Below are 16,664 nucleotides of genomic sequence, written 5' to 3' on the forward strand. Positions count from 1 at the left end.
GACTAACTAGTTAAGAATCCTACTGCTCTTGTGGAGGACCTGGGTTTAGTTTCCAGTACCTGCATGATAGCTTGTAAATGTCTATAACTCCAGTTCCAGGGGATGACCACCCTTTTCTGATCTCCACTGGGACTACTCACATATGATCCATAGTCAGGCAAGCAGGTAAAAGACTCATGCATAACATAAAATAAACCTCAAAGAACGGGGAACGAAGTGCTTTGTGAGTTCATGCCAATGCAGAAGATGGCCTTTCTAATTCTCTTAGTACAGACTCCACAGATCCTAATGGAGGAATGAGGAGAGCTGTCTTTTTCTGGTGTGCTCTTGGCCTCTCAATATTGCCTCTCTTCTTATCAATTACCTTTCTTTCAACTTTAGGTGCATAGGAATACCTGGCCTTCTCCCATCCTCAAGTTCTGCTAATTGGATTTTATGGAAAACACAGAGGGCAGAATACAGACTGAAACACTAATGGAAGCATCAATTACAGGCTTTCCTGGATCCTGAGATGCAAATGTGTGCCCAGGCTCAGTGGCATGTTTGTTTGTGCCTCCCTAGACACATGGCAACACAGTTTATAGGTGAGGCCACACACGGCTGTCTGTGCAGTGGGATGTGTGCTGGGACAACCACTGTCACTGGCAAGAAGGAGGCTGTAAGAACTTCCTAGTGTGCTTGCCTCGGCAGTCTCTGCCTTTCTTCCTTGTCGGCTAGAACCAAGAGAACTCACAGATCAAGGCAAGGACCAAAGATGCCTGGGTCCATGAGTGCCTCAGCAGAGCAGAGCGGCCGGGATCCTCCACTCACCCGGAGATGAACAGGAAGTGAGTGCCCTCTGCTAAGCCTCTGCTGTTTGCAGGTTAGTTGCTAAGCACCTGGTGTTGTTTTGACGAATATTGTCCTTTATGCAATTTTTTGTCCTTTAATGTGGCAGAGGTATTAGATCCTAAATTGCATATTCCTTTGAAGTGAGGAAGCTACATAAAGAAACAGATTTTCTTGTTTACTAGTGGTTTATCTGTCTTATGTAAACCAGTCCCGTCCTTCATAAACAGTTCGGTCAAGACTTCATGACCTCATTTCATTTGGAGACTGACTCTCCGAAGATCTCAAGAGAAGGAAACTGAAATCAGAGAGATGGAGTAAATGGGAGAAGGTCACACAGTTCATGTTTGCTTCAGCATCAAGTTTAAAGTACAAATTTACCCCAGAGTTCTTTATCCTTCCCATGTTTTTCTGTCAGAAGAGAATAGCTGGAAAGGGGATATGCTCAGAGGGTATGTAAGTGTTATTTCCATTTTATTTAGATATAATTACAATTATTGAATACAAAACTACATTCTAGGTCTCTTAGATTATCATACTCAAATTTATTTTAAAAATGTAAACTTACTGCTGTTGCGTGTATGTGCTGGGAGAACGGCTGTGTGCGTGCCATGATGCGCACACATGGGTCAAGCCACACCTGTGTTTTCTCCTTACATCTTTGTAGAGGTTCTGGGTATGGAACAGAAATTGCTGGGTTAATGTGGCTAGCTCATTTACCTGTAAGCCTTCTCTTGGTTCTCAAATTCCTTTTTATTTCACATTCTTGATCTTAATCCCCAAGGTATGTGTAATATTTAGAGATTTCAGGAGAAATGAAACCAACAGGTACATGTGTATGCAAGTATTTTTATGCTATATAGAGCTGTGGAATGCTTAATGGTGGGGATGCCTCTGAGAATGTGCTATTCAGCGACTCCATCGTGGTGTGAGCATTTGGAGAATATTTTACATAAACCCACATGGTATTGTCTAAACATGCCTAAGCTACATCATGATCAGATAGGGCTATTGTTTACATGGCTGCTTGGTGACAGAAACTACACATAGAGGGTTCTTAATTAAAAATAAACCATGTCCTTTATTCATATCATAGGTTTAAAATGCAGGTCATGCAAAAGACTTACCCAGCATCATCACTTAGTCATATGAACTTCTGTGAGTATTATCTGTTTTCCCTGGTGGACCAATTCCACAAGAGAATGTAGTACTACATACTGCTATCCTTGAAAATACCCAAGCTCAAGATCAGAAAGTAGAGTGTTTCCTGAATGTCCATCATTTTTATACAATGATAACTATTGCAACTTGAGTTTGGTAGTGTGTGTGTGTGTGTGTGTGTGTGTGTGTGTGTGTGTGATGGAATGAATGTAAATTATCCATTAAAAAGTGGGGTGGGATTACCTTAAGGAATTGCCTTACATGACTGTGAGACTGGTAAGACTGAAATGTGGTACTTGCAGCCAGTCAATGGATAATTATTTTCAAGTGTATATTTTCTTTTCAAATCAGTTGGAAATATAAAAATTTAAAAATGGTAGCCAGAATGCTATTTTATACAAGTCTATCATATATATTATATACATTATATAGTAATTGTCAGCTGTATTTGAACAAACAAAGCCACATGTGTAATCATATATCTTGAGGATGGCTCATTTTTATGGTCCAGCAGTCATCATTTCACGGCTATTGCTGGATGTGGTGTTCTAACACTCCTTTGCTACTTTTAGAAACATCAGTGTCTGCTCCATCCCATGTCAAAGGCTGGAAAGGCAGCAGCAGGCACTGTCAGGCATTCTTTTAAGACCTATGGGCACCTGAATAAGACTTGCACAAGGATAGACGCAATTGCCACTGCTGATAAACTTTGCAGCATGCTGCTGGTGTGTTCAGATTTTTCCATGTGTGAGGCAATATTTCCTTGTCAATTTTGGAGATTCGAGGAATCAACTAGGTGCCACAGGAGACGATAAAGGTGGAAGAAAAGAATCAAAGATAAAGAGCAAGATATGACATGATGAGACATAAATGAGTTAGTAAGTAGGAGAGAAATACAGTTCAGTGGAGGTACAAGGAAATGAAAAAAATCACCTTCCATAAAGAAAGAAATACTATCTTGCCTGACTGTCAAACGATACTTTCCTACTTTATTGAATTGTCTGATTTTTGCTTTTTGTTTTGTCTTTCTTTTTAAATGAAGTTATAGACGTAGAAGTTTCTCTCACTCTAAACTACAATAAATATTACTTTCCACATGTTACATGAAACATGTGAAATCAGAATCTGTGCTTTATATGAGTTGAGTATCTTCATATAGAAACATTAGTCATTCTATAAATATTTACTGGCTGTTCTATGCTCAATTGGGCAGCAACTATGTAAATATAATAAAAATGTGTTCTTACAGAATGTTAAAGACAGTTAAATTCCAGGGCAGGACAGGATTTATGCAAAGAGAAATAGGATATGAGAGTAAACACTGTTTCTAATTATTTTCTCTTAGGAGAGGCACAGAAGATTGCTCTCAGAGAACAGAGATTCATGCACCTGGGTTGTTGGATATTATGTTCACAAGCTGTTGAGTAAGAATGTTTTCTGGACATTGTTGGCCATATGAAGACTAACGTGCTTGAATGTGTACACAGCTGGTTAGGAGCTTCACAGAACAGCTTCCAGAACTCAAAGTCAAAGCAAAGGTCAAGAGCCTGTTGGTATGACTGTGAAGAACTCAAAAGATATAGGAGACAGAGGAGGACTTGAAGCACCTGTGCAATTTTTAAATGCTCATGCCTCCCTTGGTAATGTCCTCTCAAGTAAGGCTTTTGTTTCTGATTCCCTTTAAAGTAGGAAGAAAAACAACTCCCTTCATAATTCTCTCTCTAATCCACTATCAGTTTAAGTGTGTGGCATGATAAGCTGTAGCTCCCTGGGTTGTCTGGACTGGAGAAAGCAGGTTCTTTCTTCATCCCACTGAGATGGGCAATTCTCAGTACCTTAGAGGCAGAAAGAAGATAAGACACTTGACTTCCCAGTGAACCCCGCTCACTGTTTCTGCCTCGGTGTGGATTAGGAAGTGGACACATTCCCATGGCGTGATTGAGTCTCTCTGATCCCAGTGCAATGACAAATGAATTTCTTTTGAGACTTAGTGTCCAGCAAGGCAGTGGTTTTCACAATATATAAACTGCTTCTGTCTTCTGTATTGTAAGTGTTCTCTCCTATATAAACTTTCTGCTGCTGCTGCTGCTGAGAGCTAAACTTCAAGTTCAGCTTGATTCTGACTACATCCTTTACTTTACCACATCCTACAACATTACAATAATACTAACTTATCATTTAAAATGCTTTTGAAGCTTATATATTTAAAAAAGCAAACTGAAATCCTGCTGAGAATGGGACTTGATATATGCAATCAATATGAATAAATAATGTATGAAACAATATTTAAATAGCTTTGTCCTAATTCACTAAATGAAGCAATTTATCTTTTTCTACTTCCTTCCAAATAATTAGATTGTAATAGTTCAGTGAGAGCTCATATAGCTTGTGGGTACAGCCAAGACCCACAATGGTAAAATCCGATGGAGATGATTTTTCATAAAAACTTTCAGGTTAATTTGAAATATAAGACAGATGAACATTTTTGTGGTTTTTGATATCCAATGTCTCTTCCCCAAAAGCGTCATCAATTGTTGCTGCCACCAGCTATGAACTGAATGAGATTACCAGAATCCCCCATATTTGCCAGAGCTGAGATTTATTGTGCAACTTTTGCCTATATATTAATAATATTTTGTCTCTATGTTAATAAGAGTCAAAGTTGGTTTCTCAAAGGAGACACCATGAATTTTGGAAGGCATCATAGATTCTGAAGGAGTTCCTAGTTTTGCAAACTGACTTTTCTGGAAAGGAAGAAGAATCATGACAGTTTTCTGGAATTAGTCTTTAGCAATGCTATATTCACACTGCATGCAATGCTATATCTAAATGTGGAGATCTGATTGACTGAAAAATATGCCCAGTGTGTAAGGATATGAAAAAGTGGATCCCAGCAAGAAGGACAAATTTACCCTTTCCTGTGAGAAGAACTGAAACTGTGGCGTAATGAGTAATGAAGTCATAAGTAAAATGTGTTGGGTGAATTAATGGAGGTAATAATCAATTGATTTGTGTTACCACAGATGGAAAAATGATGTTAGGGAATGGGAAGATGGTTCAAGGAGCTGAGTTGAATCTCTAGATCCCACGTTTAAAAACAAAACAAACCAAAAAAGCCAAATGGATGTTTGTCTCTGTACTCTGGTATTAGGACCCTGGGAGTCAGCCTCATGGAAATAGGAACTTTGGATTCAGTGAGAGACCCTGTCTCAAGTGAATAGAGTGAAGAGTTACAGAACAGTGCAGCCAGCCAACATTCATGTGTATATATACACACATGTGTATGTATACACACACACACCAGAAAGGAAAGGAAAAGAAGAGAAAAGAAAAGAAAGGAAAAGAAAGGAAAAAACTACTTTAGGTAAAGGTTGTATGGCTAAGTGAATCTGATTTTGCATAGAATATGTTAACCTCTTTTGGTCTAGCTGCTTTGTTTTCAGTAGGAAATCATAGTACACTGTATAGCACCTAATACTTCAAGCCTGATGCAATTTTCCTTTTCTTATTCAAACTTAATTACTCTGTGCTTGTGTGGGGGAGTGGGTGTGTGTGTATGTGTATGTGTGTGTACATGCATGCCAGAGTGTTCCTGTGGCGGTTAGAGGGCAACTTGCAGGAATTTCTTTCTCTTTTCCACCTGCGGATCTCAGGGAACCAACTCAGGTCATCAGGAGCAGCAGCAGACTGAGCCAACCCATCAACCTCCTTATTCACTTTAAAGAGAAAAGTAATTCACACATTCTAAATTTCTATACTACACAAACAATTAATGTGCTACACAATAAAGATACTTAATATCTACTGGAGTGCTTGGATTTCTTCAGCAACAATTTCTGCTAGTATTTCCAAGAATAAAATGACTTAAAAAATCAGGAGGTGTGATGCATACCCTTTGAGTTGGCTTTGCATCTGACACAGTATAGAAATAGGTTTTAGTAAGACACATTTTTGAAAAGAAAAATAAAGGCTATTTAAAATATGAGCAGTACAAAAACTGTCTTTTCCTTCTAAGTTACATATGAGAGTATCTTTTACTGTTTTCATAACATTTTTTTTCATAACATTTAACAGACACTTTATACAATAATTTTACATAAGAGAGTTACTAGAGAAATTTACATAAGTTTAAAGAATGATGATTAAGGAGATTCCAGACCTGTGAGCTACTTTTACCACAATTACAGTCCACTAGGAAAATGATTAAGATTGCTCAATTATGTGAAGATGAGGAAAGGCTAAGATATAGGCCTTTAGATGACGATAACCACATAATGTTATCACTGGCAACTCAACATCACCATTTCTAACACGGTAAGCCAATCATCACTGTCGATTTCAATCCATAACTTAGGGAATCCCATTAAAAAAGATGTATTTTTACCAGGTATTGTCTTAAATATCTCATTTAACCCCAGAGTCTGGGATTACTTTACTCTCTTACTTGTAAACAATCCTATAACTTTTGGACACTAGAAGTCCATTCCACACACATTTTGATTTTATATTTATCTATAGCACTCTTATGTTGTTGAGGGTGGGCTTTGAGGTTTCATAGTCCCATGCCAGGCCTAGTCTCTCTTTCTCTGTTGTTTGTATGCAGGATGTAAGCTCTCAGTTCCATGCCTGCCTGCCTGCTGCCATTTTTCCTGCCAAGACTGATCATAGACTAATCCTCTGAAACTGTAAGAAAGTCCCCAATTAAGTGCTTTCTTTTGTAAGAGTTTTCTTGGTCATGGTGTCTTTTCACAGCAATAGAACACTATCCAATTTTGTGATTATGGAACAAATAGAGCTTCATCTCTTTGAGCAGGTGTTCCATGTACAAAGACTACGAATGGATAGCTTCTCATGTATAATCAGAGCTTCTTCTTTCACTGTGTAGATGCTAGTGTGCCTTATGGAATCTTCTCAATCACTGCATATGCTATGGCTTCACTGTCAGGGTCACCTCTCCACGTTTGATCCACAGTAATGGATTTCTGGTTCTCATATCTCTAGCTGGCTTCATCCAGAATTTGGTTGCTTCACTGTTATTACTTTCTGGGGTTTATGAGGCAATTTCTGTCTTAATATATGCATGCAACCAGCCCAAGAATGCCTCATTTGAGCATAAAGAATGAAGGCATACCTACAGTCATGCTCAACACTGAGGCATCTTTTCCCATTGTTCATGGATACAATTAAGGGTGTATTCTTGTCTCCAAGAATATGCTTAATGAAAAACTATTGCCCCTCCATTTGGTGAGAGTGAGAGTGTGCAAACAATCAAAAAATGAGCTAGTGAGATTTGAGAACTAAGGTGCCATTTTCCCAATTCGTTGGTAAGAAGTGAATCTGAATCTTGTTTATACAAAAACTTCTGCCACCATACTCCACTGATCCCTTAACACAGTGTTTTTAATTATGTTTATGTGTATGGAGGTACATGTATATACACATGGAAACAAATGTTTGTGTTCTGTCCAGTCCTGCAGCCATTCATTCTTAAATAAACACACAGATACTTACATTAATTATAAACTGTTTGGTCTATTGCTCAGGCTTACTGATAACAAGCTCTTATAACTTAAATTAACCCATAATTCTTTCCTTTTGTTGTTTTTTTGTTTTATTTTGAGACAGGGTTTCTCTGTGTAGCTTCGTAGATGAGACTGGCTTCAAACTCACAGAGATCCACCTTCCTCTGCTTCCCGAGTGCTGGGATTAAAGGTGTGAGCCACCAACACCCAGGCAAAGCCATTTCTTTTACCTTCATGTCATCAAAAGCCAGAAAAGGAGAAAGAACAAGAAAAAAGATGATGAGTCTATGGCAAAAGCAAATATGTAGGGGATGAAGATGTAGCTCAGTTGGTTGCAGTCTTGTCTATTATGCCTTTTGCCCTGGAACAAATAGCCAATACAGCAAAAACTGGGTCTGTCCTTGTCATCTGGAATCCTAGCACTTGGTAGGGTAGGAGGAACAGATGTTTCCCATCATCCTTGGCTACAAAGGAAATAAATTCAGGATGACTGGGGAAAATGTAAGATCTTATCTTAACAGACAAGCAAACCAAAGCAAACAAGTGAACCCCAAAACGAAATCCAACTAAACAAGAATAAGAACAGCCATAACAACAAAAACACATAAACATGTGTCTAAGGGGAAAAGGAATGGAAGAAGTTGGACAATCTTCAACCGTGTTTATGTAGCTGACTTATTTCTTGGTCTTTAAAAAAAAATGCCTCTCCATACTAAGAATATCTGTAATTTGTAAATGGTTAACTTTCACATAACATGAATGGATATTTAAAAAACAAAGGAAAAAAAATCACAGAAACAGTTGAAGTGAATAAGGGGGAGCTCTTGAATCCCAGACTAATGCCTGGGAATCCAGCATAGGACTGATCCAGACCCCCTGAATGTGGGTGCCAGTGAGGAGGCCTAGGCAAGCTATTGGGCCTTGGGTAGTAGATCAGTATTTATCCCTGACCTACAAATAGATTTTGGGTGCCCAATCCACAATGAGAGATGCTCTCTCAGCCTGGACTCCTTGGGGATGGCCTAGGCCCTGCCCTGGGTGAAATAACAGACTATGGGGAGGGGGATGGAGGGAGTTGGTGGGAGGGTGTGGGAGGAGAGGAGGGAGAGGGAGCTAGGATTAACATATGAAGCAACTTTGTTTCTAATTTAAATTTAAAAATAAAAGACAAAAAAACTAAAAAAAAAAAAGAGAGAAGAAAAAACTGTTTCAACGAAAGAACACTTTTAGCCTATGAATAAAATCTGACTCCCTTCCAAAGAGGGGAAGCAGATGACTCAAAAAAACTACTGAAATTGACAAGAAATTCAGAGTTAAAAGAACCACAAATCTATATGGGAAGGTTACCAAGACTGACTATTTGCTAAGGAAGAGGAGGCTCTCACAGAATTGCCTGCAGGTTGGCAGAGAACTTCAGGGATATAATTTTCATGATTCATTCTCCACAGCGACTTTCTGCCACCATGTCCCTGTAAGTAACACATGAAAGCAATGCACTGATATTAGACGTGAGTGGAAAATTTTTTCTGTTTTATCCTAGTTGCCCTATATGTGGTTGATGGACATTTGTTTATGTCTGTTCAGGAAAGTGCACCTAACTGTTTTCAAATGAAACGTTTTAGAATTTTTATCACGTGTGCTGGCTCTAGACTGATCTCCGAATTAAAAGAACTTCCACTACATAGGGGGCTCCTTAAATACATAAACCATGTGTGGTGGTCTGAAAGCAAATGGCTCCCAAAGGGAGTGAGTGACACTATGAGGAGGTGTGGACTTGTTAGAGTAGGTGTGGTCTTATTGGAGGAAGTGTGTCACTGGGGAGGCAGGCTTCAATATCTTATATATGCTCAAGCCATGCTCAGTGAGACAGGCCACTTCCTGTTGCCTGCCTATCAAGGTGTAAGACTTGCAGCTACAACACCATGTCTGCCTGCATTGCACCATGTTGCACCATGATGATAATGGGGGAAACCTCTGAAAAATGTAAGTCACCCCAATTAAATGTCTTTCTTTTATAAGAGTTTCCATAGTCATGATATCTCTTCACCACAATAGAAACCCTAACTAAGACACAGTAACTTGTGCTTACCTGTGAATATCTTAACAGCTAGCACCTATAAATGCTTGGAAGCAACTGGCCACTTTGTCTTCTGTTTCACAACAGACTTCTCTCTTAGACATGCTCCTACTGTTCTCTTAGCTAGACACTTATTCAATTGTCTTCCGGGTGTGACCTATACCTCTGTTCTCTGAATATCTGTTAATCTCTTTAGCCAATGGTCTCTGAATGCACGTGCTTCCTATGTTCCTAAGCCCTCCTTATCTCTTGTTCGATGGCTGGGGTTGCTCTAGAAAGAAAGGTCTTCACTTCCATCACAGTACTCGAAGGATCCATTGTAAGGGCCGTAGAGCTGCTAATACCAGTGGCCCATCCTGTGACTCTGCTATCATGAGGCCCTGGAAAAGACTCACTGAATTTCCTGTGTCTTCCTGTATGGTGATCCATCTTAGGGTGTTTTCTCAGTCCTTGAGACTGGTGTGATCTTGCTTCACTACAAAAGCTAACGGCAACAGCACTGAAAACTGGGAACCGGAAGGAGAGGTGAAAGCTTCTCGGGGCACTTGTTGAGTGGTGCACTGTCCTTAGAACTGCAGAACTCTACCTATTGCTTTGGAAATGGGGCTGAAGAAAATCAAGAGAGGAGACTGGTGTTTACTGTTTAAATAGCTACTGCAGTTGTCCCTGCAAATGTAATGGCTAGTAGTGAAATGATCTGGGTGAGCTTAAGAATAAAACTCAAGTAAGCATGACTTAGCTGATGCTGGGTCAAAAATTCTGAAGTCTGACACCAAGCCAGTTATTTATTTATTTATTTATTTTTGCATATTTACACATAGTACAATTTTGGAAAAAAGTTTCCTCTCGACAATCAATCAAAATAAAGCTTTAGAACTGACTACATTGAAACTCCTTTGCATAGTACAGCTCTTTAGCAAAGTACCTGTGACTTTTTACACAAAATGAGTTCTATTGACAGAGAAACAGTGCTCAGGGTAAGGACCCATGGAGGAAGGGTTTGTAATAAGCATAAGGATGGGTTCTATTGACAGAGAAACAGTGCTCTGAATTCTGGGTCATTCTGATGAAGGCTGGCTTTATAGAATAGAGAAGATTACCAAGTATTAGCACATTCTTTCACAGCCTTCTCAATAAAAAACAGGTGTCAACTTCTTCCATTGAGGGAAAAAGGCTATGTGTTTAACATTTCTGGTTTTTCTAGTGTTCATCTGTGAGCTCTTGTCCTCTACAAAGTATCAGCCAGCTAATTTACTGAATACCAGGCAGCTCTTTCCTTCCAGTGTAGTTTGACTTATGACTCCATCCAGCCCAGTTACCTTGACCTTAAAGGCTTTGCATTTGACATGACTGAGGTGGTGAGGGAATGAAGAAAGACCAGACACATGAACACACATGTAGAAAAGTTGGTCTCATATGGGTTGTGAGCACTCCGATAGAGTGATACCAATACACAGTAACCCCAAGCCTCAGCATGTTATTATGTATGTCAAAAGAGTAGGAGTTGTCTAGTCTTGATATGTCTCTGCATGTGATCAGTGACAGCTTCTAGACATCCTAGAGGAGGAAACTGTGGTTGCTGGTCCTTGTACATACTGGCTAGTCATTCCTAGATACTGGTACTTTCACACTGTCAACAATCACACTCAGACCAGAAGAAGGCATTGCCCTCCCTGTGAACCTCATCCCCGGGGACGGATTTGTCAAATTCACAGGAATCTAACATATTGGTCCTTGACAAGGCCCATGTCAATGCTATATATTCATTCAAGGCTTCTTCCCAGACCCAGGTTTGCCTCATGGATGTTTATGGAGTTGTCAGGGCACACATCCTCAGTAGAATGATTCAGCAATAAGTAATAGTAAAAAATAAAAATCAGAAAATTAGTGATTTAGTCTAAGTGGGGAGAGGAACACAGCCCAGCATGACCGCCCTCCCCAAGACCATCTTTCAGGTCCTGACAAGACCCAAGATATGCATAACTAAGCATCCTGGTCAATGATGATGGCCCTACCTATCATTATTGCCCAAGCATTAGTCTGTCTTATAAAATGTTCTGAGACATTGTCAGAATTGGGTGCAGTCTCTTGGGAGACACATTCCTTTTGCAGCTGGCACTAGGTTTCGGGCTTTTATTCTTCCCAGCATGAGACTCCTAGGAGAATTCTAAATCCTTGAGGACTATCATGTCAGTTGTCTGATAACCAAATTGGGAAACACAAGTGTCTCTTTAGACTATCTTAATTTGTTCCTGCTAGGATGGTTACAGTGGTTCTGGCTCAAAATGTGCACAGCTCAGTCCCCTTCCCTGATTCTCATGTACATGACCACAGCCACTAAATTCACCCCTAAGCTTGATCACAGAACCATGGGTGCTCTCTTGCAGAGAGGAGAACACACAACCACTAGGGCTTTTTCTGCAGGTGTTGGAAGCTCTCAGCTTCTGTCAGAGAACTGATTAGAAATGAGCTTAATACAAAACTCTCACACCACAGTAATAATGGTAGTCTAGGAACACTTCATGCTCAAGTACCACATTTTTTGTTTTACTGTACTTGATGGCAGCTATTGGGGTTGTCAGGTCTTACAAGGACCAGAGAAAGAACAGCGTGATACTAGATGAATGGTTTTGAAATAGGAAATATTGGAGCATAAAAAGATGAAATGTCTGTGAGCAACCCAAATATCTCCAATCTGTATTATTAGAACCAACATTCTACTTTTTAAGACTCTTCACAAAGCCAGAAGACACCGTAAGAAAACCAAATGATTCTGAATGGCTGTAGATGAAATGAACAGTGAATTAGCCTGATGGTAATGAACTATAGTTGCTCATTTCCTGTCTGCATTTTTTATGTGGTAGTTCAGGGATAAAACCCTTTTCTATGAATGGGGAAAAAAGGCAACCGTCTGAGACGTGTGAAAAGTTCAGTTTTCAGGTGATAGGTTCTGTGTGTACTTCTACATAATGTCTGTCTACAGGATTCCAAGGTTTTGAGAAAGTTTTCCATAATGTTGTGAATTTCATGGGTGGTTAACTTCTTCTGTCAACTTGTCACAAACTGGAATATCTGAAAGGAAAGTCTTTAAACTTTTGTAAAGGTTTCCTTTTATTTTATTATGTATAGGCCTGTTTGTGTTTGAGCATGGGTGATGTGTATGTCAGGACAGGTGCCCATAACCTAGATCATTTTTCTGCTGGTCTCTGAGGTGATTGTGAGCCACCTGACTTGTGTTCTTGGAACAGAACTGTTATCTTTGCAACTGAACTTGGGTCCTCTGCAAGAGCAGCATGTCCTCTGCTGGGACATCTGGGAAGAGAATCTTAATGAAGAATAAATTATCCAGATCAGGTTGGCCTGTGGATGGACTGTCTTCTTGGCTGATGGGGGAAAACGTAGCCCACTGTGGGCAGCACCATTCCATAGAAAGTGGTCCCTGAACTCTATAAGAGTAAACAAAGCTAGCTGAGCTTAAGTAAGCTATCAGGAAACATGGGAGCATTTCTCTGTTTCTGCTTTTGATTGAAAGTAATGTAACCTGTTGTTTTAAGCTCCTGCTTCTGTGGTTTCCATACGGGATGGATTGTTACCAGGAATTATGAGCCAAGTAAACCTTTTACCCCTAGCTGCTTTTTGTCAGGAAATTTTATCATTGCAACATAAAAGAAACTAGGACACTGGGTATTTGTAAAATCGTACCACCTAAGGTAGGATTTTACAAATAATATAAATATTATTCAACACCCCAATTGGTTAGAGAAATAGTAAAATCCCAAAGTTGGTGCAAGGGACATTTGAGAAATAATGCTTCTTAGATTGTTGGGTTACTGGTTTGTCTTTAACAGTACAACCAACCATTCAGTAGAGGGATTTTTGTTTTCTTTTTCTCTTAGAAAACAAAGAACTCTAACTTCATAAATCCTAAGTCCAAATTTTGTATTCAACTAACAAAGCCAATGAAATTTAGAAAATTAATCAATTATTTGTCATCTATTTATATTATGGATAAATCTTCATAACCAGTATCTAAAGAAATCCTGAATTTGTCATTTGTCTGTTAAGTTCTGTTAAAAGTTTTATTTTATTTTTTTTTGAGACAAGGTCTCATTATATATCCAAGGCTAGTCTAGAATTCAAGGTAATCAAAGCTATATCCTTCAGCTTAGTCAAAGGCGTCCTGTGAAAATTAAAATTTGGACTAAGCCTCTATTAAACTTTTGTCCTTTTCTTGATGCTTTCAAAACTGGCTGGGGGCACTTGTGGGTTTTGTAGTAGACCTCCTTTTGGCCATTGACCATTTTTGTTCCTGATAGCCTAGCTTGCTGAGTGGGTATAAAGCAGCCCCCTCACCTTTTTGCCCTAAGAAACTATTATAACATGATGTGAAAGGTGCTATAATGTAGATATATGCCAGATATGCCAACACTGTAAGCAAATGTGAGCACATGGGCATACCAGCACATAGAATTTTATGAGAAGAAAGAAAAGTGTAACTCTACCTAGAAAATGGCAATCAACATAAGGGTATCATGACTGTCTCAGACATGGAACCTAAGTTTATGTAGTTAGGAGTTTTGAAACCAGGACCTACTTTGCTGCCAAGCAAGTGTCTTCAGACAAGTTTGTATAATGTTTGTAAAGTGCAAATATAATCATTCCTCTGTCTTCTTTAACATTGGTCTCTAGTTCCCTTTTTCTTCAGGATAGTGTCCAAATTCTCTAGCAGACTTGTAAGATATGGGTCCATTTGGTCTCCAGTATCAAAGGCCCTCACCCCTACCCCTACCCCTACCTTATCGAGAAACTTAACTCTAACCCTAAGTCTAGCCCTAATGTTAACCTTTGTCCCAACCCTAGTCCTAACCCTAAACCTATCCCTTCCTTAACCTTAACCTTAGCCATAAGTCAAGCCCTAACACTGATGCTAACACTTAGCCTCTAATCTTAACCCTAACACTAATCCTGAACCTTAGCCTAATCCTAACCCTGTCCCTAACCTTCTAACCCTAACCCTAACTAAAATCCCTTGAAATTTTTGTGTGTATATGAATTTCTTTTAGACAAAACAAAATTAAAAACAAAACCCTCCTTTTTTATATATGTGTGAGTGTATATGTGTGTGAGTGTGTGCATGCATGAGTGTGAAAATGCAGATTGAAGGAACCCAAAGCTCTGGTGTCGAAGGGTTGAAAACATCTTCTCAGCAACAAGAGCTGTTTGAAATATTTAGAAGGCAAAGACAAGGATGAAGCCTTTACATTAGAGTGACTCCATAGGCCAGTATGTCAGAAACAAACAATTCAGTGTCTCACAAAGGAACACGTGAACGAAGCAAAGGTAGCTTTGCAAGACAACTTTCTTTTGTAAAAACGGTTTACCAGGAGCCAAACCTGAGTAGCAAGAACACTGAGTCAGGAAGGCCACTTGCTTTCTATCTTAACACAGGCGATGAGTCGTTTCCCCGCTGTTTATATTCCAACCCGTAGTCTTTAGTGACTGGTTAGTTTTAAAAGCATCAACTCAAAAGAAATGAAGGAAATGTAGAAGAAGCAGACTTCTCCAGGCCAGGAAGTTCAGGAATGAATTCCAGGGCCTTTGTGTAAACAAAAGTTTTACTAAGTGGGGAAGATGGAAAAAGCTGAATAAACATTTTCAGGGTGGGGCCGATTTATGGACTATTGGTCCTTGGCAAGACCGCTACTTAAAATAAATTTCACAAGTAGGAGTCATGAAGGAAAATGATGAGAAAGACAGTATTAATAGAGTCCCCTTCAGGGTTACAAGGCCATGCACTGAGTTTCTTATTATTGAAAATATTCAGGGGTAGACAGCCGGGAGCTGCTGGGAATGCAGTATTGATATGAAGGAGCATCACCTTTAATGTTCTTCCATTTTGTATATAATTGTTTTCTCCTCGTTAGACTTATTCTGAAGATACATCAAGTTGAGTAAGTAAGTATGCCAGAAGCATCTTTCCTGAAGGTCCCTATATAACCTGAATTGTGTAATTGCAAAAGCCCAAATTCTGAACTCAAGCAGGTCTGGCACAGTCTGGTTATTTGACCCTAGACAAATCAATGCATTTCCTTATATCTTTACTCTGTGAACTAAAATAAATAAGACTAGGACTGGTTTTACTTTTCAGATTAGTGGAAGCATAGAAAAACAGAAGATACACAAAGTAAGACAATTTTAGAATAAGCTAAGACACACAAAATAAAACATTCTAGATTAAGCTAAATGAAAACAGATGATGATGCCATGGTTATAGGGCATTCACCAGAGAACACTGCCCTTCAAAATGGGTTTAAGCCAACAGAAAGTCTTTAATAGCCCGCCAATGACTATATTGGGTGTTCTAAATCCCACTGTAGCCCTGAGACTTCCTTAGGGTGAACCCGTAAGCACAAAATCCATGTTTCTGGGTTGACACACTTCAGTTAACAAGAACAGTTAGCCAGAGTGGAACTATAGACATTAAAAAGCAAGGTTAGTACATTAGAGACTTTCCCAGAACTATGGGCTTTGATGGATTAGGTCTTTGTTTTCATTTTGGCAGATGGTGCTGTCTACATGCTGAGTTTTATGACTTGAGTGGTACTTCCATCATAGAGTCAGTTGTGCTAAAGTCTCAGGGCCTATTACAATCTGGGGTCCTCTTATAACCACAGATTATGAAACCTCACATTTATACTGAATTCTATGCTAGCTGGGTAATAATAGTTCACAGTGGTTTCTACAAGGAAAATCTGCTCAGTAGGTTTTCTCTTCATTAATGCATTTGAGGCTTGATGGGAAGAATTAGGCACAAAGTAGGGCTAGTGCCACAAAGATCCCTACAGTCATGCTAGGAAATAAGCTCAGGCTTCTTGGCTCTAGATTCCATGCATCTACTCACTTTACTGTCCATAAAGAGGACCTCATAGGTGAATGATGCTTGCCTGTGGTTCAGTGGTAGTTGAGACTCACAGCTAGCCCATGGGACAGTGTATTCTGAGGCTAGGATCTTAGCAAGAAAGCTTGGCATTAGCATCTTCACATCTCAGGATGAAAAAGTCATGACTGACTGATGG

General features: G+C 39.4%; 1 long non-coding RNA gene across 1 annotated transcript in view; it reads left to right on the plus strand.

Moving 5' to 3' along the window:
• Positions 1-412: 412 nt before the first annotated feature.
• Positions 413-16,664, plus strand: part of LOC121143241 — a 47,641-nt gene continuing 31,389 nt past the window's right edge. Inside the window, exon 1 of the long non-coding RNA XR_005880432.1 lies at positions 413-862. This is a non-coding gene — a long non-coding RNA (uncharacterized LOC121143241). The remainder of the gene's footprint in view (positions 863-16,664) is intronic.

The sequence above is a fragment of the Mesocricetus auratus genome, unplaced genomic scaffold (genome assembly GCF_017639785.1).
Source record: "Mesocricetus auratus isolate SY011 unplaced genomic scaffold, BCM_Maur_2.0 Super-Scaffold_100011, whole genome shotgun sequence".
Classification (NCBI taxonomy): domain Eukaryota; kingdom Metazoa; phylum Chordata; class Mammalia; order Rodentia; family Cricetidae; genus Mesocricetus; species Mesocricetus auratus.